At 49.0% G+C, this 23200-nt stretch overlaps 1 protein-coding gene across 1 annotated transcript in view; it reads left to right on the top strand.

Annotated features, from left to right (window-relative positions):
• Window positions 1-23200, top strand: part of GNG4 (G protein subunit gamma 4) — a 74890-nt gene that overhangs the window by 17747 nt on the left and 33943 nt on the right. Inside the window, exon 2 of the mRNA XM_062211380.1 lies at window positions 21906-22024. The gene's annotated coding sequence lies outside the window, so the exon portion shown is untranslated. The remainder of the gene's footprint in view (window positions 1-21905; window positions 22025-23200) is intronic.

The following is a 23200-nucleotide window of genomic DNA, read 5'->3' as shown; positions in this document are numbered from 1 at the left end:
GCTCCATTAAGCATTACACTGGTTGGGACTTTGCCTTGGCCCTGCCTCTAGTGATGTGGACTTGAGCATCGTAATTTCTGTTCCAGATTCTTGCCTCTCACAGATAAGAATTTCAAGTGAAGACATTGTAAGCTGCTCAAGCAGGAACAGGGTTTAATAGTAGAGAGAAAACATGCATTCACGTGTGAGTGTAGGCTGCCCCACATGAAGAACTATCCATCATAAACGGGCCAGAGGGTTATCCAAAAGGGGAGGCATGGGGAGAGAGAACAAATGAGTAGCACCCCCAGCCGAGGTCTGCGGCAAGAGAAGGCCATCTCCTGTCTCCAGTCTGTCTTTTGAGGCAGAGGCTGGTGCTTTAGCGTGCATGAAGCCGTCTGGGAGGACATTTTGATTGCTAGTTAAAGGGGTAGCTACACTGTGAGGCTTGCACGGACTTCGGCTCACACAGACCTAAACAAGCTGCCTACTTACACATCAGTTGAATTCTCTGCCCAGGCCCCAAGGCTCCTCTGAGGCCTCCTTTGAAATCTAAGTGGAAGTAATCATGCCTCTACAGCTCCTACATTGCCCAGTTAGCATTACATGGGTGCTGCCAAGTCTTAACAGCCTGCGCTGCAGCCAGGCTCACTTAAACCATAGCCAACCTGGCCAGGGAGTGTGGTATCCAAATGTAGCAAGCAGAGACTTGAGACAGTGCAGGGCAGTGAATGCGGAGGTCCTGGAGATGCTGAGACCCCACGTTGGGCAGAGTTCCATGTTGCAGACCTTGACCTTCAGCCTGTGATGAGAGGGCCCTGGTATTGTTGAACAGCATCTGGCTTCCTTCTTTCTGTACTGGTCTCCTTACCAAGTGGTCACTTGGCCACACCCTTGATGTTCTCTCTGAGATGCACTTTTTTAGACTTTGCAACCTAGCCAGGCTGAGACCTTCCCAGATCTTTAAGTTCTGCTTCCCCTGTGACTATAAGTTTTGTCTAACTTGTTTGTCTCTCTCTTTCTCTCAAGATTTATTTATTTGAAAACCAGTTATAGTGTGGGGGGGATCTTCCATCTACTGGCTCCAACAGCCACGGATGGGTCAAGCCACAACCAGGAGCCTGGAACTCCATCTGGGTCTCCCATGTGGATGACAGGGGCCCAAGCACTTGGACCATCTTCTGCTGCTTTCCCAGATGCATTAGCAGGGGGCTGGATCTGAAGTGGAGCAGCCGGGACTCCAACCGGCATGCATACAGGATGCTGGCATCTCAGGCAGTGGCTTAACCTGCTACACCACAGTGCTGGCCCCACTTGTTTGTCTCTTCTTGAATTTTGCCAGAAGTAGTTGAGGAGACTTTGCATGCAGCTCCTTCAACACTGTTGCTTAGAGCTTCTCTGACCAAACATACAAATTCATCACTTGGAAAATTCTGCCTTCCACAAAGCAGTAGAATACAGACACAATTCAGCCAAGTTCTTGGTCACTTTAAAACAAAGACAGCCTTTCCTCCAGTTTCCAGTAAAATATACCTCATTTCCACCAAACACCTCAGGAGCACTTCCCATCCATATTGCTGCCAACATTCTGATCCCAAGCACTTGGGGGAATCTCCAGGCACCGTCCAGCTCTCCCTACAGCACTGCCCGTCTTCAGAGCCTTCCGTGTCATAGAGCCTTAGCCCTGCCTTCACAGCAACGCAGGCTCTTGCTAGTCTGCTCCTCCAAGTTCTTCCTGCCTCTCCTCATGACCCAGTTCCAAAGCCCCTTCCTTATTTTTAGGTATCTGTTATGCCATCACCCTGTTTCTGTAGCACCAATTCCTGTCTTAGTTCATTTGTGCTACTATAACAAAATACCACAAAATAGTGGCCCGCCTTGTGGCACAGGCACAGTGGGTTAAGCTGCTGCACGTGACTCTGTCCTTATGATTGCTGGTTCAGCCTCTGGCTGCTCTGTTTCTGATCCGACCTCCTGCTTTTGTGCCTGGGAAAGCAGCGAAGATGACCCAAGTGCTTGTACTCCTGCTACCCACAAGGGAGACCCCGATGGAGTTTCAGGCTCCTGGCTTTGCCTTGGCCCAGCCCTGGCTGTTGTGGCCATTTGGGGGGTGAACCAGTGGATATATGATCTCTATTTCTGTCTCTCCCTCTCTATCTGTAACTCTGCCTTTCAAATAAATAAATAAACCTTAAAAAAAAACCACAAACTGGGTAACATATAAACAAATTTATTTCTCAGTAGCTCTGGAGGTGCTAGCATTCAATGTCTGATGCAAGCCTTCTTGGAAAAAAAAAAAAAAGATTTATTTAAAAAGCAAAGTTAGAGAGAGGTCTTCCAGGTCTTCTGGTTCACTCTCCAAATGGCTGCAATGGCTGGGGCTGGGCCAGGCCAAAGTCAGGAGCCAGGAGCATCTTCTGGTCTTCCATGTAGGTGCAGGGACCAAGCAGTTGGGCCATCTTCTGCTTTCCCAGGCCATTAGCAGGGAGCTGGATTGGAAACAGAGCAGCTGGGACTTGAACCGGTGCCCATGTGGGATGCCAGCATCGCGGGTGGCGGCCCTACCTGGCATGCACACTACCAGTTCTGATGACTGCCTTCTTGCTCTGTTCTCACATGATAGGAGGCAGAAGGGCAGAGGCCTAAGCTAGTTCCCTCAGAAGGCCCCTCCTCCTAAACTCCACCACAATGGGGGATTCAGTTGCCACATGAACTTTGGAGGGGACATGTGGTCAGGACACAGTGCCTTCCGGAAGGTGTGTTGAGACCCAGAGCCCTGTGGCTGAACATGTTTTAACCTCTCGGTAGCGGCCACCATTGTTCTCCCATGGTATTGACTGACACAGAGAGAGGTTGAGTATGAAGCCCTTTGCAACTTCTCTGGGGGCATGAAAAGGAATCCCACAAGCTCCCTGCCCTCCGAGGAGCTGACAGGCTGGGAAGGAAGGAGGCGCGTTCACAGTGATTTCGCTCACCAGATTACAGATGCAGTGCAGGGAGGGCAAGCAGCTGCCCAGGGGTGTCGTGGGAAGAAAGGAGAGTGGGCCAGGGGCCGGCGTGGCCAACCCACTCAGGAAAGCCACAGACGTGCAATACCTCGAAGAAGAGTAGAGGCAGCTTTTCACAAGATTTGGGATTCTGGAATAAATAAAATCGTGGGAGTGAAAGTGGAATATTTTGAGCCCCAAAGAATAAACCCAGGCAGCCAACCCAACCAAATTGCAGCAGTATAATTTTTAATGGCATATGGGATAAGTTGCTTTTTTCTTGATTTATTTATTTGAAATGTAGAGTTACAGAGAGAGAGAGGGAGGGAGGGAGGGAGGCAGATGGGGTGGAGGGGGGAAGGGAGGGAGGGAGATAATCTATCCACTGGTTCACTCCCTAAATGGCCGTAACGGGAGCCAGGAGCTTCATCCAGGTCTCCCACATGAATGCAAGGGCCCAAGGCCTTGGACCGTCTTCTGCTTTTTCAGGCTATTAGTGGGGAGATGGATCAGAAGTGGAGCAGCTAGGACTCAAACCAGCGCCTGTATGGGATGCTGGTGCTGCAGGCAGCAGCTTAACCTGCTGTGCCACAGCACTGGCCCTGGGATAAATTTTAAGTCTCTTGTGCTTGCATCTGGATTTCAGAATTATCCCAGCCATAGCAGTTTAGCCACTGATACAGGATTCCTTTTCAATGAAAAATAAACTTTATGGTTTTATCTAGGCCTTTCCTTTCCTTTGTTTCCTTCATATAAACATGTCCACCTCATCCAGTTGCTAATTTACTCCCTGCATGAAAAATCAAGCAGGTGTTTAGCTTCATTGCTTCCAAGGAGGGCAAGTGCCACTTCTGTTCGAAGAAGAACTGCATGTCAGACTTGCAGGTCCTGCTCAGTTCTGCAGGCCCAGCCGAGTAATTAACTTGAGAGTGCTCTGGCTGCCTGTGGATCAGTGGTGATGATTTTAAGGAAACAAGACTTCAAAGAGGTGGCCTGGAATTACCTAGTTAGTGAGCGCCAGAGAGCTGGGTGAGGTCAGGCAGAGGTCAGGTGCACCTGACCCGGGAGTTATGCAGAAGCCCCAGAATCGGGGAGGCAGAGGGCTCTGCGGCTACTACGACAGCAAAGGGAATGGTAAACAGTGAGAGAAAGCACACAGACAGGGGAAACTGGCCTGGCTATAGGGTTGCCATCATGAAGAAGGACCACCATCTAGTGCCAGTGGGTCAGATGCATGGGGCTGGTGTGCATCGCAGTCCACATACTTGCAGGGGGGGCGGGAATGAAGGTGGATCTTCTAAATTGTCTGGTATGCTCTGCTTGAAGGTGCACCCCATCTGGCTGGCATGCTTGGGGTTGCCTTGAGGTCATTTGGGGATTTAGGCAAGACCTGGGTGTTAGAAGAGGCACCTATTTTGTCCTTGGGGCATCTATCTACTGGGTGATCAGTGAGACACCACCAGCAGGCGTGGCCTCTTAGTGGCCTTGGATCCTGCCTCATGGTCCAAAGCCCCCCTCAAGGCTGTCCACGGTCCCTCACCACCACCACTGGGCTCCCAATGGCCATTGAGGTCTGAGGTCTTCCAGACCCCATGCCCACCCCCACCTTTCAAGACCTTGCAGCCCCCCAGCCATGCTGGCTCATGCAGAAAGTCACTCCTGGTCCAGGGGCAGCTCTGCTTGTCCTGCTGTTTCCCCTGAAGCTTGGATTCTTTCCCATCTCCAGGGCTCAGGCTTTGGAGAACAAATGCTAAAAGACTGTGGGATCTCTTCTGTTGTTAACTTGCCACCCTCATCCACTCTTTGAATGGGGAGGTATATGTTAAATTTAGAAATACCATTCGATCTTGGTCACTTGAAATTACAGAAGTTGCTTTTTCTTCCCAAAGCTATCCTATACTCCAGGAAGTCTGCCTTCCCCTCGGATGATGTTAACATCCACAGGAGGCTTGTAGTTCCCCAGGAAGTCCAGGGAGGGGCGGTCCTACAAGGTCCACAGCCTGGTCCTGCCATTCAGAGCTGCCACTTCCTGAGGGCAACCGCACCTGCCAGGCAGTTTTTAGACCCTTATTCATATTATCTCATTTGATCTTCGAGCTGTGACTCAGGTAGGTGCTATGTTGCCTGCTCCACAGGAATGGAAACCCAGGTTTGGAGAGACCAAGCCCCTCTCCATAGGTCATGCTGCGCAGTGACAGAGCTTGTGCTGGCCCTGGGGTTTTCCAGCAGCGGTAGTGCGGAGGTCTCACTCTTTGTCTCATTTCTCAGGAGATGTCTTCAGGCCCCAAGACAGACTCTAGGTTGGGTTCCGCATTGCTCTCCATCGCGAGACCACGGTCTGGTCGGTGGTATCCTCAGCAGACCCTGGACTCTGGCCAAGTGGGGGCAATCCTAGCTGCCCCTCTCCCCCACGCCCAGCAGCTCAGGGCAGGCAAGAAGGGACACAGAGGGGCTGACAGGTCCCAGCGTGAGTGCAGCTGAGGGCTAGAGTTCTGTGAAGATTTCGATTCTCATGCAGCCTCTCACTTGCATGACTTCGAGAGTGAGTGCCGAGTTGAGTTCTGCACTCCAGGTACCCTACTGGCCTCCCCTTGGCCATGTCCCACCCCTGAACTTGGGAAAAGGTTGGGGAGATCAACAGAATGAGAGGACAAACCACAGCCAGGGAGAAAATGTTTTCAAGGCATACACAAAGGCTCAGCATAGGGAAACAGCCTCATTTTTAAAATGAACAAAAAATTCTCAACAGACATACACAGATGGCATGAATCAGCATATAAAAAGTCTCAGTGTCACATGGCATTAGAGAACTGTAAGTTAAAACAACAATAAGATACCATTATATACCTTTTAAAATGATCCAAATCCAAAAATCCTGAGGATACCAAATGTTGACCAGGATGTAGAGAAATAGGAACTCTCATTCATGGCTGGTAGAGATGCAAAATTGAACAGCTGGAGGCTGGCATTGTAGTGTAGCAGGTTAAGCCACTGCCTGTGATGCTGGCTTCCCATATGGGTGCTGGTTCATGTCCCTGCTATTCCACTTCTGATCCAGCTCCTGCTAATGTGCCTGGAAAAGCAGCAGAGGATAGCCTGGGTGCTTGGGCTCCTGCACCCACATGGGAAACCATGAAGAAGCTCCTGGCTTCCGCCTGCCCCAGTTCTGGCCATTGCAGCCATTTGGGGAATGAACCAGCAGATGGAAGATCCCTCTGTTTGTCCCTCTCTCTCTCTCTCTCTCTGACTTTCAAGTAAAAGGTAAATAAGTATTAAAGGAACAGCTACTCCGAAGGACAGTTCTTACAAAACTACCCATCCTCAGGGCCAGCACTGGGGTATAGCAGGTAAAGCCACCTCCTGCAGGGCCAGTGTCCCATATGGGTGCTGGTTCAAGTCCTGGCTGCTCCACTTCCAATCCAGCTCCCTGCTAATGCTCCTAGGAAAGCAGCAGACGATGGCCCAAGTGCTTGTGCCCCTGCACCCATGTGGGAGACCCAGAAGAAGCTCCAGGCTCCTGGTTTTGGATTGGCTCAGCACCAGCAGTTGCAGCCATTTGGGGAGTGAACCAGCGGATGCAAGACTCACTCTCTGCCTCTGCTTTTCCTCTCTGTAAGTCTGCCTTTCAAATAAATAAATAAATCTTTAGGGAAAAAAAAAATACCTATCCTCCTCCTTCTGATTGAACTCTTTGATATCTGCCTTACTGACTTTAAATTTTATGTCCCCTAAGACTATAGTTTCAGGAATCATTTCTATAGTTGTTAATAGAAAAAGTTTGTGTCCACACAAAAGCCTGCATGGAGGTGTTTATGACAGTATTATTTTTTAAAATATATTTTTTATTTATTTGACAGGTAGAGTTTACAGACAGTGAGAGAGAGAGACAGAGAAAGGTCTTCCTTCTGTTGGTTCACTCTCCAAATGACCACAATGGAGAAAAAGGGAGAGAGTAAGGGAGTGGCGGGGGAAGAGAGAGAGAGATCTTCCATCTACTGGCTCATTCCCCAAATGGCCTTAATGGCTGGGGTTGGGCCAGGCCAAGTCTAGGAGCCAGAAACTCCATCCAGGTCTCATGTGGGTGGTAGGGACCCAAGTACTTGGGCCATCTTCCACTGCCTTCCCGGGTACATTAGCCCGGAGCTGTATCAGAAGTAGAGCAGCTGGGACTTGAACCTGCACTTTTATGGAATGCCAGTGTTGCAGGTGGCAGCTTTCTAACTTGCTGTGCCGTAACACCAGCCCTGGGCAGCCTTAGTCTTAATTGACACTATTTGGAAACAACCAAGATCTGCTTTAGTAGGTGAACAGGTCAGCTGTGGCACATCCCGACAGTGGAATATTATTCAGCCCTAAACAGAAAGGAGCTATGAAGCCACGGAACACCATGAGGGAAACTTACGTTACTAGGTGACAACCAGTTTGCAAAGGCTGCATACCATATGATTCCAGCTGTGTGACATTCTGGACATGGCAGAACTATGAAGGCAGCGAGAAGCTCGGTGATCAACAGAGGTCGGGGGGAGGGAGTGGTGACTCAGTAGAGCCCAGGGGCTTTTTAGGGCAGCAGATGACTGTGCATAATCCTGTGATGGTGGACACATGGCATTACACATGCACCCAGACCTTCAGGATGTACAGCAGCGAGAGTGAGCCCCGACGCAAACTGTGGGCTTTCGGTGACACTGCTGACTCTCAAGTGTTGCTTCATCGATGACCACAGATGGTCCATTCTGGTGTGGGACGTTGACCATGGCGGGGGGTGGGGACTGTGCATTTATGGGGACAAGGGTTATGTGGGAGCCCCCTACACTTTCTGCTCACTTTTGCTGTGTGCAAACTAGAATTGCTCAAAAAATAGAGAATAGTTTTTAGGAGAGCTAGAATGATAGCAAAAGAAGAATGGGAAAGCCCTGTCTGGAGGCAGGAGGAGAGCGAGGGCAGGGATGTCCTTCCTGAGGCTTGGCACCGAAGACAGGGTCTGCCTACAGAACTGCCATTTTTTATTACTTTTTCCAACGCCCCAGAGCACCTTTGCTGTGTGCGGCCCTCACACGCTCCGGTACACCTTCCTCCCCACCCTCACAGCTGCTTGCATGTGGGGCCCTCAGCAGGCCCTGTGTCCTCACCCAAACCTACTTGAAACTATTAGAGATAGAAAGATCTTTCATCTACTGGTTCATTTTCCAAGTACCCCCAACACCAGGACTGGGCAGGCTGAAGCCAGGAGCCAGGATCTCCATCTGGTCTCCTACATAGGTGGCAGGAACCCAAGTACTTGAGCATCGTCTGCTGCCTTCCAGGTGTGCATTAGCAGGAAACTGGATTGGAAGCAGAGGAGCTGGGGATTGAATGAGATCTCTGATTTGGGATCTGCCTCAGCTTAACTCCATTATACCACAACACTCCTCAGAACTATGTTTGAGATTGGTTGTGCCCGGGGTTCTAGGAAGGCAGCGATGTGTTACAGATTTTCCCGAGAGCTGTGAGTCGTGGTCCTCTTCTTCTGGAGTTCAGAGCCTGTTTGCAAACAGCATTATTGACCAAGACAACCAGTAAGCAAACAAACCTAGAGAGGAAGTAGAGCCAGAGACAACAAAGACGCCCCCTCTGATGTGTCTTAGTATGAAAATTTCTCAGAGGATGCAAATGAAATGGGAAATAACTTAGGAGTAAATCCTGATACTCTGCCACAAAGTCATCCTATTTTTTTTTTTACAAAGATTAATTCTCCAGGAATGTGAAAATTCATGGTTTGCCTTAAGAATGTTTAGAAAATTCATTCTTCTTGAATAATGCTAAGTGCTACACTGTGACAGCATTTGTCCTTCTTCAATTAAATTTACATGGAAAACTAAAAGCTATCATTTGTCTCTGCCAGTTGCTTTGTAAAAATAGCTTTTCTATTGGAACAGTGTCATGTCAAAATAGGATTTGACATCGTCTGAATACCTGAGTGTTTTTTAAAGGACTGCCTTCAGGCTCGTTTTCTCCATTATAGTCCGCCCAGGCCCAGGGCTCCTCTGGCTCCCTCCTTCAGCTTCAGAAAACTGTAGTCCTAGCGTTATTGTAACCACCATGTTGAGATGAACACTCCGTGTCTTTTTTTTAAATATTTTATTTATTTGAGAGGTAGAGTTACAGACAGAGAGAAAGAGAGAGAGAGAGAAAGGTCTTCCTTCGGCTGGTTCACTCCCCAAATGGCCACAATGGCCGGAGCAGCACTGATCCAAAGCCAGGAGCTGGGAGCTTCTTCCAGGTCTCCCAAGCGGGTGCAGGAGCCCAAGCACTTGGGCCATCTTCTACTGCTTTCCCAGGCCACAGCAGAGAGCTGGGTTGGAAGAGGAACAGTCGGGACCAGAACTGGCACCCATATGGGATGCCGGCACTGCAGGCAGAGGATTAGCCTACTGCGCCACGGCGCCAGCCCCAACACTCGTGTCTTTAATGTAGGCTCATATAGGTAATAAAACTTACCATTTCACTCTTCCATTGATGCCTTGTGAGTGAGGAATGGAGTGATGAGCAGAGAAGAGGGGTCCTTCCTCCTTACCAGGCTGCTGGTTGGTGGGGAGGCAGTGCTGTGTGAGGGGCTGGTATGGGGGAGGTGCTCAGCCTTGACTTAAAGGGTGGGAGCGATCCAGAAAGGTTTTCTAGGGGTCTGAATGGCAGCCTTAGTTATAAGAGGAAAGCAGGGCTGGCACTGTGGCGCAGCAAGTTAATCCTCTGCCTGCAGTGCCAGCATCCCGTATGGGCACCAGTTCTAGTCCCGGCTGCTCCTCTTCCAATCCAGCTCTCTGCTGTGCCCTGGGAAAGCAGTGGAAGATGGCCTAAGTGCTTGGGCCCCTGTACTCACATGGGAGACTGGGAAGAAGTACCTGGCTCCTGGCTTCAGATATGCACAGCTCCAGCCGTTGTGGCCATTTGGGGACTAAACCAATGGAAGTAAACCAGTGTAAGGAAGACCTTTGTCTCTGTCTCTCCCTCTCACTGTCTGTAACTCTACCTGTCAAATAAATAAATAAAATCTTTAAAAGAAATTTAAAAAATGTAAATAAAAGGAAAGCAAACCAGACATGAACTGAAGGTCACGCTTGGCACAGGGCACAGCAGACAGCCTACAAAGCAGTCAGCTCAGGCCAGCCTGTCTGTCCTGCTGATGACGGCTAAAACTCTGGGGAGATGTGAACAGCTCCTGCCTGAGGACTGCGTGAAGTCCCGGGAGCCTGTGGGCTGAGGGACAGGGGCAAGCCTGAGAAGTGACCAGCGTGGGCACGAGTTTCCTTGTCTGTTGTCTTCTTACTCTGAGACTTTGCCTAAGCGTGGGCCCAGGAGCAGGGTTGCGGTGGTGGCGGAGGCACTGGGAAGAGGCCCCTGTGGTCCTCCTCTTCTTTTTCTCCTTTCTCTCACAGGTTTATCTCAAATGCAGGCCCTACCGGTGTAATTGCAGAGCGGTGGCAGCCCTGTGAGCTAAATCTTCACGCTACACCCTGCCTTACCGGTCAAGGAAACTGGGAAAGGGGCCCTTGTGACCTGGGCGTGGGGAGTGTGGATCATTCTTTGTATGAACCTGCTCATCTCGCAGCCTCACCGTTGAGCTGTTCATGCATGGGATATGTGTAAAGCAGCAAAGCACAGGCTTTGAGAATTGAGCTAAGGTTTATATCACTCACGTCTCAAACAGGGCCCGAGTGGTACGGGTGTGGGATTGCAAAGGCTGTCAGACTCAGCTGAGATCAGAGTGCAACCAAATCCTCTAACCACACACGCCTAAACATCCATAGGTCAGAGAGGGTATCAGCAAGGAAATAAGAAAATATTTTGAATTTTAAAATGTATGGGATTCAACTAAAGCAGTGCTTACAGAGAAATTTATAGCATTAATGCTTATTCTAGAAAAGAGGAAAAGTCTCAAATCAATAACATTTGTTTCCACCTTCATAGAGGGGGAAAGAGCATATTAAACCCAAAGCAAGCACAGGAAGGAAATAATTAACATCAGAGCAGAAATTGGTGAAACCGGGACCACAAAGAATGGACAAGCAAACAAAGACAGTTGGGATGGGCAGTTGGCCTAGTTTAAGATGCCTCTGTCCCATACTGGAGCGCCCGGGTTCGGGTCTTGGCTCTCTCCCAATTCCAGCTTCCTGCTAATGGGCACCGTGGGAGGCAACAGATGGTGGCTCAAGTACTTGGGTCCCTGCCACTCAAATGGGAGACCTGTCCTGAGTTAGGCTGCTGGCTTCAGCCTGGCCCAGCCTGAGCTGTTGTGAGCATTTGGAGAGAGAACCAGCAGATGGGAGCGCACTCTGGCATTTCTCTCTCTCTCGTTCTGTCGTTCTTCATCTCTCTGGACAAATTTTTTAAATGAATTTACAGTTAAAAACCTTTTAACAAAGAGAACTGTAATCAGTGAGGCCCACATGGTTTCACTGGTGACCTTTACCAAATATCTATGGAAGAAAGTGTACTTAGGGCCAGCGCTTTGACTTAGCAGGTAAAGCCACCACCTGCAGTGCTGGCATCCCATATGGGCAGTGATTCAAACCCTGGATGCTCTGCTTCCAGTCCAGCTCCCTGCTAAGGCGCCTGGGAAAGAAGATGGCCCAAGTCCTTGGGTCCTGCACCCACATGGATGCAACCCCTGGCTCCTAGCTTTGGATCAGCCCAGCTCCGGCTGTTGCGGCCATTTGGGGATTGAACTAGTAGATGGAAGATTTTTTTCTTCAGTGTGTGTGTCTCTTGCTAATTCTGACTTCCAAATAAATTTTTTAAAAAAGTATACTAATTCTGTCCAAACTTTTCCAGGTAGGAGAACACATCTCAAATCATTTTAAGGCCAGGATTATCCTAATCTAAAACCCAACAAAAATGTTGTCAGAAAACTGCAGACTGGGATTCCTTATGAACACAGACCCAGCAGTTCTGAACAGCATGTTAACAAATTGCACCCAGTCATGCATAAAAGGCATAGTGTATCAAGACCAACTGGGCTTATCTTAGACAAGGAAGCCTTGGGGAGCTGCAGTAGTTCTGGATGCTGGGAGCAAGGTGGGAGATGGGGAGGGCCACACTTGAGACTGGAGAAGGAGCGAGGGGCCAGCCTTGCAGTCAGGTGTGGGTGAAAGGTTCCCAGTCCCTCAAGAATCTGTCCTCATTAACCTTACCCAGCTCTGTTTCTCTGTGTTGTTGCTATGGCAAATTTCACCAAACTCAGTGACTCCAAGCCGTGTATGTTTATTATAAAGAGTTCTGGAGGTCAGAGGCTACAGCCAGGGCATTGGCAGTGATTTGGGCCCTTCAAGAAACTTGAAGGGAAAACCCTTTTTCTTGCTTTTTCCAGTTCTAGAGGCTGCACACTTTTCCTGGGTGTGTGAGCCCCTCCCACCTTCAAAGCCAACAGTGTAGCATCTTCATCTCTCTGTGACTCCTACACCAACTGCCCTGCCTCCCTCTCTCTAGGAAAGACCCTGTGATTACATTTGGCCAACCTGTGTAACCATCATCATAACCTCCTATCTTAAGGTCCTCTGGTTACCAACCTAATTCCATCTGCCACCTCATGTATGTTTATAGTTTGTTTACAGTTTCCAAGGATTAAGACAGAGACATCTTGGGAAAGTCATTGTTCAGCCTACCACACTCGGGAAACCAGATGAAGTGTCATATGTCAGCTGTGATGACGGGCACCATGGCTGATAGTTAAAGATGCCACCTGGTTGGTAAATTACATACAGACCGGGAGGAGTTACGAAAGAACGTGACACGCCTGGTGGAGGCACCGGTCTTTGGACTTCTCTCAGGGCTGGTGACAGATGGGGTCTGAATGATTGTGTCCTCCACAAAAGTCATATGTTGAAACCTAATCCTCAACTCATTGGTATGAATTATTATCCCAAAGTAATTACCAAGCAGTGGGCCCTTTGGGAAGAGATTAGGTCCCAGGGGTAGGGCCCCCGTGAGTGGGATGAGAGCCCTTTGAGAAGTGTATGGAAGCTCGTTTGCCCTCCACCATGTGAGGATATGGCGAGAAGCTGGCAGTCTGCAGTCCGGAAGAGGCCCCTGGCAGAACCCAACTGCACTGGCACCCTGCTCTTGGTTTTCCAGAACTGCGAGAAAGGAATTGCTCTTGTGTTAAAGCTCCCCAGTTTGTGGTATTTTGTTATAGCCGCCTGGATGGATTGAGACAGTGACGCGCTTTTTTTTTTTTTTTTTAAGATTTATTTTATTTATTTGAAAGAGTTACAGAGAGAGGTAGAGACATAGAAAGAGAGAGAGGTCTTTTATCCTCTGGTTCACTCCCCAAATGGCCGCAGCAGTTGGAGCTAAGCCGATTAGAAGCCAGGAGCCAAGAATTGGGAGTTTCCTCTGCGTCTCCCATGTGGGTTCAAGGACCAAAGGGCTTGGGCCGTCTTCACTGCTTTCCCAGGCCTTTAGCAGGGAGCTGGATCGGAGGGGGAGCAGCCAGGACTTGAACAGGCGCCCAGATGGTATGCAAGAACTGCAGGCTGGGACTTTAACCCACTGCACCAAAGCACCAGCCCTGACAATGACTCCTGTAAGACGTGTGATAGCAAAACTATGCATGAGTCTCCAAATCCCTTGCACCAAAATAAACTCATTTTGATTCCATTTTTCACGAATTTTTTAAGTCCCTCATACTTCTGGTACAGAGGGCACCTTCCTACCTATCATCTCCTTCAAATGCAGCTCTCCCCTGGGGCTAAGATGACATTGCATATTATATAAACGGTGAGGCCTGCTCAAGGACTCCTTGTGAGAGGAATACCGGGCATTGTTCTGCCAAGCCAGGGCTTCCATCCCCGTCCTTCTGAGTAGAGTGGTGTGTATTCCAGCATAGTCTCTGAAGTCCAGATTCAATCTTGGGCATTGTTCTGAGCTAACAAAAGGTTGGCTTTCATCTTAATAAACAATGAGCAGCCAACCCTTATGTTTCTGAATACTTTGTATTAGACTGGCAGTGCTCAGACATTCCCATTCCCATTTGAAACTGAAACCCAGATTGGTTAGGTAGTCTGCCGAAGGCTGCCTAGGAAGTTCATGGTGGATCATTTCCCTTCTTCCCTCTCAGGTATGCTGAAAGCAGACTGGAAGCTTGCCAGCGTTTGTCTACTGTACAGTTGAGATCATTGACAGCTCTTCATAGGATCTCCATGGATCATAAACTACAGCAGACATCCAAGCAGCAGTTACTTGCTAACTTCTTGCTGATACATGGCATCGCATGTTTAAGAATCTCTGCCCTCAAGCCGGAGCTGTGGCTCAACAGGCTAATCCTCCGCCTTGCGGCACCGGCACACCGGGTTCTAGTCCCGGTCGGGGCGCCGGATTCTATCCCGGTTGCCCCTCTTCCAGGCCAGCTCTCTGCTGTGGCCCGGGAAGGCAGTGGAGGATGGCCCAAGTGCTTGGGCCCTGCATCCACATGGGAGACCAGGAGAAGCACCTGGCTCCTGGCTTCGGATCAGCACAATGCGCTGGCCGCAGCGGCCATTGGAGGGTGAACCAACGGCAAAAAGGAAGACCTTTCTCTCTGTCTCTCTCTCTCACTATCCACTCTGCCTGTCAAAAAAAAAAAAAAAAAAGAATCTCTGCCCTCTGGATACCTACCTTTTATTTCTTGTCTGTTAAAGTGCTTCTGTTCTTTGAAGGAAACACTTGGCCAAAGTGAGAGAAAGAAGAAAGTGATGGCTTGGTAGGAATTTATGGTAGTGTTATCCTAATACCTTGACAAGATAGTGGTAAGAAGGAAGTGGTACAAAAATGATAACATAAAAGAGAGACATTTGAATCAAAGTTGGGCATTTGACACAGCAGTTAAGTTACTGCCTGAGACTCCCACGTCACATACTGGAGGGCCTAAGTTTGAGTTCTGGCTCCACTTCTGATTCTAGCTTCTTGCCATTGTACACCCTGGAAGGCAGCAGATGATGGCTCAAGTACTGGGGTCCCTGTCACCCACATGGGAGACCTGGTTGGAGTTCCTGGCTCCTGGATTTGGCCTGGCCCAAGGCCAGCTATTGTGGACAGCTGAGTAATGAAGCAGTAGACAAAGACCTCTCTTTCTCTTTCAAATAAAATGAAAATAAATAAATAGTTTTAAAGAAAGAAAACCACAGTTACTAGGTGAAGGTGCTAGCATTGCCCAACCCAGAACAATTTAAGCATCAGGATAAATACTGATAGTAATGATTAATAGCCTACTGAATAAAATAGAAGACCATGAGTCCCCAGTGCTACTAATCAATAAACGTACACATTGCTAGCTTGGTGAGGGACAAGGTTAGACCATTTCAACGTTTCTTCATATAAAGTATTATTAATTACTAACAGAAAGTATAGTGGAAAAGTATAGTAGACACCCTCTGAATCAGATGATGGACATCAACAGTAAAAGGGCAGAGTGATAGCGTGTGCAATGCTAGGATGCAGTGAGGAGAAAGCAGTGTATCTTCTGTGATCCCCCTCCAAAGAACAATACCTGAATTGAATGAGGAAACAAGCCCAAGTGGAGGGTCATTCTACAAAATATTGACCGTGACCTTGGGAAGTGCTGTAGGTCATGAACATCTGGGAAGGACTGAAAGAGGCTAAGGAGAGACGAGGACTGTGTGAACTTGATTCTGAACTGGATACTCTTTCTGTTAAGGGCATGCTAAGGATGGACTGTTTCTCTCAAATTTTATGTTAGAAACTTTATCCCTAATGCAACAGTGTTAGGAGGCAGGGCCCAACAGGAGGTGATTAGGTCAAGAGGACTTTGCCCTCGTGAATGGATTGATGTCATTACCAGAGGAGTGAGTTAGTTATCACGAGAGTGGGCTTGTTGAGAGAGCACATTTGATCCCCTCTTGTTCCCTTGCTCTCTTGCCCTTCTGCCTTCTACCATGGGACAGGGCAGCACAAAGGGCCAGTGCCTTGATGCTGGACTTCCCAGCCTTCAGAACTTCAGGAAATGATTTTCTTTTTATTTATAAACTGCCCAGTCTTTGATATTGTGTTAGAGCAACACAAAAGGGACGTAAGGGTACATTTGGTAAAACTTGAGTGGGATCTGAGGATTAGGTGGTAGTAATGCGCCAGCATTAATTTCCTGATTTTGATAAAAGCAACAGAGCACAATTAGACTTTTTAACATTCTTTCTCTGGTTGACTAAGACTTTTGGACCCCATCTGCAAGGCCCAGCACATGCTCAGCAAGCGTCTGGGGTGGCCTCACAGGTGGGGGAGTGCACAGTGTCCAGGGCCACTCAGAAGACAGATCTGGTTTCTCATCGTCACCACTCTGTCACATGCCCTGAAATGTAACAGCTGGTCTGCCAACCTTGACCTTCTCAAGAGCCAGATGAGGGGGGCAGTCCCCTGGTGGCAGGTGACCAGCAGGTTCTGTCGTTGTCCAGACCCAGTGTGCTCTTCCTAAGAAACCCCGGGTTATCTTCCAAGTCCTTTATAATATATGCTGTGCTCCCAGCCCCCTAGCCCCATGCTGGTTTAGCGTCTGTAAGATGAGATGTTATTCGATCAGACAGTCAGGTGGAAATCGAGTGATTGAGACCCAAATTGTCAAGTGTGTCAAGCTTGACTGTCACAGTATTTAATTTGCGAAGTTGTTCCAGCCAGAGTGGGGAGAGGTGTGCCCTAGCAAGGCGGGCTGTGCTCCCCCTGCAGAGCCAGAGCCTGCTTTGGGAGTGATGTCATCTGATTCTCTGCTCTTCCTGTCAGTGGTCAGGACATTCAGCTCCATCCTGGGATGACTGTGAGAACGACACAGATTGGTCCTGGGGTGCTGCAGTAGCACTGTTCGGCTGCAGTGGTTCTGACTTTACAGGTGAATTGGGATCCCTCTTCCCTTTTAAATCCTTTGTCTCAAAGCTAACGTGACCTCCATCGTTGGGGAAACGCTCCAAGATGTCAGCTCAACAGGTAATACCTTTGTGACAGTTCAAAACGAATTTATCTCAAGACTGAGAGGGAGAATCTTAAATACAGATGCTTCTCGATGTACAATGGGATTTCATCCTGATAAACCCATTGAAAACACCAATGATGCTAAGTAGAAAATGCATTTAATATATGGGACCTACCTGTCATCATAGCTTAGCCTAGCTTGCCACAAACTTGCTCAGAACACTTACCTTAGCCTACCTTTGGGCAAAACCATCTAACACAAAGTCCGTTTTATAACAAGGTGTTGTTATCTCCTGTACACTCAAAGGTATAGACATGATGGAATGTGAAAACATGAAACAATATCCACAAAAATGCTGGCAATACAGCACACGACAGAATCGCGATCATGTGGCTGACAGGGAACTACTGTGGCTGTCCAGCAGCGGGAGAGGCTCAAAGCATATATCCCCAGTCTAGGAAAAAATTAGAATTCAAAATCAAAGCATGGTTTCCACTGACTCTGTATCCCTTCCACAAATCAAAAGATTCTAAGTCAAGCCATCATAAATTAGGAATCATTTATAAGTGGTTACTCTGAACGCCAAGAGAATCTATCTCTAACTTTCGAACATAAGCAGTGCAACCTAGTGGGCCTTGCAGATAACAGATCTTAGAGTAAAAAATAGTACATTCCTTAATTTCTGCTTGCAGCCCCCTTAACTTGTGGGAATTGGGCCAAAGAACAAATCTGCCTGATAGACAACACAGCTGTCGGAAATAGAGAGTCAAGGCCAGGATGCTGCTCAGATCCAGGGTTGTGTGGGCCCTGGCAATCCCACCCCCACCAGTCTGTGCCTAGAACTGGGCACAGCTTCACAAGGTGGAATCCTTGCTACAATCGCGTGCCTCCTTGTATTGGGTTTCCCAAATAGAATTTCTTAAATTAGAACTTTTGTCTCAGGTCTCAAAGCATTTTCAAAGCAGCAGTGTTCCCACATACCGAACTCTACTGAAAAACCATCTGGGAGCCGGCGCCGTGGCTTAACAGGCTAATCCTCCGCCTTGTGGCGCCGGCACACCGGGTTCTAATCCTGGTTGGGGCGCCGGATTCTATCCCGGTTGCCCCTCTTCCAGGCCAGCTCTCTGCTGTGGCCAGGGAGTGCAGTGGAGGATGGCCCAAGTCCTTGGGCCCTGCACCCCATGGGAGACCAGGAGAAGTACCTGGCTCCTGGCTTCGGATCAGCGAGATGCGCCGGCCGCAGCAGCCATTGGAGGGTGAACCAACGGCAAAGGAAGACCTTTCTCTCTGTCTCTCTCTCTCACTATCCACTCTGCCTGTCAAAAAAAAAAAAAAAAAAAAAGAAAGAAAGAAAGAAAGAAAGAAAAACCATCTGGGTAAATGAGCTGCAAAGTCGGGTGGCAAGGAGACCCAGAAACACAGTGACTTCAGGAGTGTGGAAGTGTGTTTCTCTGGCACGTGTGAGCCGAGCAGTGAGTAGCTGGGCTGACAAGAAAGGTCAGCGTCTGATGAAACATTTTATTTCCCTTTAACCCGTTAGGACTGTGGCATCAGAGTCACCTGGAGGCCTTGGGAAGCCACTTCCCATTCCCACAATTTCTACAGTAGGTCTGAGTAGGACCCAAGAATTTGCATTTTTTTCTAAAGATTTTATTATTTTTTTGAGAGGTAGAGATACAGACAGAGGGAGAGACGGAGAGAAAGGTCTTCCGTTCATTGGTTCACTCCCCAAATGGCTGCAACGGCCGGAGCTGCATGGATCCAAAACCAGGAGCTTCCTCCAGGTCTCCCACGCAGGGGCCCAAAGACCTGGGGCATCTGCTGCTGCTTTCCCAGGCCATAGCAGAGAGCTGGATTGGAAGTGGAGCAGCCGGGTCTCCAACCAGTACTCATATAGGATGCCAGCACTTCAGGCCAGGGCGTTAACCTGCTGCACCACAGCACTGGCCACAAATAGTGTTTTAAGAGCCGGGCCTGGCATGAGAGTATTTCAGGCATAGAAAGCCAAGACACTCTGTCAAAAAAAAAAAAAAAAAAAATACCTAAATGAAAGATCTCCGCGAGTGAGATCCCAGTGGAAAGAACAGGTCATCAAAGAAGGAGGTACCTTTCTCTGAAGGGAGGAGAGAACTTCCACTTTGACTATGACCTTGTCTAAATATGATCCGAGTCGGTGAACTCAAAAGGCTTCCATAGCCTTGGCAACTCATGACAAGAGCCTAGGGTGATTACTGATGCCATAAACAAGAGTGTCAGTTTGTTAAGTCAACAATAGGAGTCACTGTGCACTTATTCCTCATGTAGGATCTTTGTCCTTAATGTGCTGTAAATTGTGATTTAATGCTATAACTAGTACTCAAACAGTATTTTTCACTTTGTTTTTCTATGTGGGTGCAAACTGTTGAAATCTTTACTTACAATATACTAAACTGATCTTCTGTATATAAAGAGAATTGAAAATGAACCTTGATGTGAACAGAAGGGGAGAGGGAGCGGGAGAGGGGAGGGTTGCGGGTGGGAGGGAAGTTATCAGGGGGAGCCATTGTAATCCATAAGCTGTACTTTGGAAATTTATATTCATTAAATAAAAGTTAAAAAAAAAAAAAAAAGAGCTGGGCCTGGAAATGGCGTTTATCATTTCCATCACTCCACATTGGCTGAGGTGCATCACAAAGCCACGCCTATCTGCCAGGAAGCTGGGGAAAGTCTAGCCAGGAGACCCTATGCCTGACCATGGTGTGAGATTCAGGCAGCCCACATACACCTGTCACACTGATTTTATCTTTGCTCAGAGCCAGAAGTCTTTGAGGCAGGCCAATGTCACTCTTCCTTGTGCCTTCAGAATCTATCATAGAAGCCCACATGGATACAACAGTCATGTCAAGTTCTTTGGTTATGCACTAGCCTAGAGCCCTGGATGCCTTCATCAGCGTGATTATTTGAACAGTGTGTGACGCCCCCTGCCTGACTGTAAGCCCCATGAGAACCAAGACCCTGGCCCCAGTACTTCAAGGCCTCACCCCATGCCATCCATAAGTAAATGTGACTTTATATCATTATCCTTCATAACCCAGGGAGCTAAATTAGATCTGTTTATTGAAACAACTTCAACCAAAGAGAATTAAAACCAGTGTTGAAGCCCAAGTGTGTTCCTTCACACACACACACACACACACACACACGAGTCAACATTTGTGTGGAGTATCTATTGTGTGTCCACCATGTCTTGGTACTGACACAACCACAGTCAGCTGATGACCAGGCAGTGAATCTCCCTTGAGGCTGTGCTGTTCCTGGATCAATTGTTTTGTTTTGTTTTGTTTTGTTTTTTTAAGAGAACAGCATTTTATTTATTTATTTATTTATTTATTTGACAGATAGAGTTAGAGAGAGACAGAGAGAAAGGTCTTCCTTCCGTTGGTTCACTCCCCAAATGGCCACTATGGCCGGTGCTGTGCCCATCTGAAGCCAGGAGCTAGGTGCTTCCTCCTGGTCTCCCATGGGGTGCAGGGCCCAAGCACTTGGGCCATCCTCCACTGCCCTCCCGGGCCACAGCAGAGAGCTGGACTGGAAGAGGGGCAACTGGGACTAGAACCTGGCGCCCATATGCCCATATGGGATGCGGCACCGCAGATGGAGGATTAACGAAGTGAGCCACAGCGCCAGCCCCTGGATCAATAGTTTTAAGATCAGCAGCTGTGGTATAGCCGGTAAAGCCCCGGCCTGCAGCCCCAGCATCCCACATGGGTGCCAGTCGAGTACTGGCTGTTCCACTTCTGATCCAGCTCTCTACTAGGGCCTGGGAAAGCAGTAGAAGATGGAGTGGGATACCCGGAAGAAGCTCCTGGCTTATCAACCTAACTGCAGCCATTGTGGCCATTTGGGGAGTGAACCAGTGGATGGAGAACCTCTCTTTCTGTTTCTCTGTAAGTCTGTCGTTCAAATAAATAGATAAATCTTTTTTTTTTTTTTTTGACAGGCAGAGTGGACAGTGAGAGAGAGAGAGAAAGGTCCTCCCTTTGCCGTTGGTTCACCCTCCAATGGCCACCACGGCCGGCGCGCTGCAGCCGGCGCATCGCGCTGATCCGAAGCCAGGAGCCAGGTGCTTCTCCTGGTCTCCCATGCGGGTGCAGGGCCCAAGGACTTGGGCCATCCTCCACTGCACTCCCGTACCACAGCAGAGAGCTGGACAGGAAGAGGGGCAACTGGGACAGAATCCGGTGCCCCGACCAAGACTAGAACCCCGTGTGCCGGCACCGCAAAGCGGAGGATTAGCCTATTGAGCCGCGGCACCGGCGCTGCTCCACTTCTAATCCAGCTCCCTGCTAATGAGCCTGGGAAAGCAGCCGAGGATGGCCCAAGTAATTAGGCTCCTGCCACCCACACAAGAGAGACCTGGATGAAGCTCCTGGATTTGGCCTGGCGCAGGCCTGGCCATTGCAGCCATTTGGGGAGTGAACCAGCAATAGAAAAAAATCTTTCTCTTTCTCTCCTTCTCTCTGTAACTTTGCCTTTTAAATAAATAAATAAATCTTTAAAAAAAAAGTTATTTCTAATAGATACAAGAATAATATGCAACATGTTAAACATGGTTATCTCTGTGAAGGTGCATTATAATTGATCTTTATTTCCCTTGTTATAATTTACACATTTTCTAGATTGCACATATGCTTTTATGATAAAAAACTGTGAATGGTTTCTATTTGGCAGAGGTTTGGCTGGAGCTGGAACTGTGAGAGTGAGGAACAGAGGATCCAGGCAGCTGAGTGGGCAGGGAGGCCTCTGGCCAAGCCCTGGGTGGGCTGTGCCCTCTAGGTTGTGTCCCCATTCTGCCCCCCGTGTCAGATCAGGGGTCTCTTTCTGCCTGTAGCTCACATCTCTGCCCAAGGACTGACCTGAGTGTCCCCAGGCTTGCAGGGACAGCTGCAGAGTGTGGGAGTGAGGTGGTTGGGGGCTCAGCGAAGGGGGCTTTCCCTACACTTGTGCATGAGTCTCCCTGGTTTTGCTTTCAGGTGAGTTCCAAAGTGGGAGCCACAGATCAGCATCTCATCTGACTGCTGACCGCTGCTGCTGCTGCCGCCACCAGCCCTTGTTGCCAGCCCAGGCCTGTCTCTGTGCCACCTCTCAGCAGGTAAGGGGAATGACTTTCCCTACCCACACCCAAGAGTAGGTTCTCACTAGACAGCAGGTGTCTGCCAGGCATGTGTGTGTGGGCCTGGCTGAGGCTTGGACATCAGGATCCTTCAGGTATGGCCAGCTCCTCACATGGTCATTTTCTTCTAGCAATTGTACCGACCTATCCCTCTCTCCCATGCTCCTTTAAGCTAGAGCTTAATGAGGCACAGTGGCCTCCACTCTTCCAGAACATCTAAGTACTGTGCCCTGAGTCAACTCAGCTGAGCAGTGCTGCGGTTAGAACCACTGTGCCCTGGTCCCCCATCCCTGACCTTGCATTGATTGAATTGTGCCCCCCACCCTTCCCCCGCGACAGCCCCACAGGAAGCCCACCTGTGTATTGTGCACTTCTGTGCGCAGGAAGAAGGAGCTCTCTGACCATGGCAGCACCCAGGGCTGGCTCCTGCGCTGTTGGCTCATTTTTTTCTTTCGCCTTGCCTTCTAGAAGGGAAAGCTAAGAATCAGGTTTAGCATTGCTACGTCTTCACTTTGTCCCCAGTCCATTTTTTCTTCTTAGGCCAAGGTGAGATATACACAGGTGCACATGTGCGCACACACAGACACACAAGGAGAGACACATGCCTCAGGTCACAGGAAAGTGTGGCATCCAGGCGGTCTGGAAAAAGTAAAGGTGTCATTCGAGTGGAACCTGAAAGTTACCTGGCCAGGTGGGGAAGGGCAAGCCTCAGAAACCTCTAAGAGCTCTGTCTTCCCTCTCTCTGTCACTCCCCATGGGGTTGTTTACTTTAAGAGGCTCAGTTATCTTTGGTTCCAGTTGGCAAAAGCCATTTCCTTCTCCCTGCCGGCTATGCCCGAGTGACTGTGCCCACCCGAGCAGAGCACACACACACACCACCCCACCCGCCACCCTGCCATCTCACTCCCAGGTTGGGCAAGGTTTAGGACCACTGAGTCTGTTCTGGGAGAGCAGGATGAACCAGGCGTGAAATCTTCTTCCGGGCTTGAAGGCCACATTGCACCAAGGAGGACCAAAGCTGGGAACAGCGTCAGAGAAGTGCGTCCTGCACTCTCACGGACGGACGAGCTCCGTGAAGTCCAGTTACTGAGCATCCTGGCCGTTTCTCCTCCAGCACCAGCATGTGGTGGCTCAGCCTCACTTCTCTAAGTGTGG

This window comes from Lepus europaeus, chromosome 14 (assembly GCF_033115175.1).
Source record: "Lepus europaeus isolate LE1 chromosome 14, mLepTim1.pri, whole genome shotgun sequence".
In the NCBI taxonomy this organism is placed as follows: Eukaryota; Metazoa; Chordata; class Mammalia; order Lagomorpha; family Leporidae; genus Lepus; species Lepus europaeus.
Note: the sequence above shows the minus strand (reverse complement) of the source record. Positions and strands in the feature narration are given on the sequence as shown.